The sequence below is a fragment of the Suricata suricatta genome, chromosome X, assembly GCF_006229205.1.
Source record: "Suricata suricatta isolate VVHF042 chromosome X, meerkat_22Aug2017_6uvM2_HiC, whole genome shotgun sequence".
Taxonomy (NCBI): Eukaryota; Metazoa; Chordata; class Mammalia; order Carnivora; family Herpestidae; genus Suricata; species Suricata suricatta.
In genome coordinates this window covers 85,967,960-85,968,299 of record NC_043717.1, presented here as the reverse complement: position 1 = coordinate 85,968,299, position 340 = coordinate 85,967,960, and positions in this window count along the sequence as shown.

The following is a 340-nucleotide window of genomic DNA, read 5'->3' as shown; positions in this document are numbered from 1 at the left end:
AACTGACTAAACCACCCTGGGGCCCCAGTCAAATAGTTTTAATAAACTTCAATATGTATGTATCTAAGAGGATAGATGACTTCACTAAAGCTTTAAACGTTAGCCTAAAAGTTAATCTTACAAGCATATTGTAAGACCTTTTATCATCCGGGTTTTCCCTTGTCATCTAAATGTCACGAAGAACAAATACATTTATATAGTAATGAGTCCATTAAAAACAAACTTTTATAATGACCAAGTATTTTGACTTTTTCTGGATCCCTTTATTTGAATTTCTTTAAAAATTGTTGCATGTCTGTAATGCAATATTACACTTGCATGATAGTCTTCTTTTTTTTTT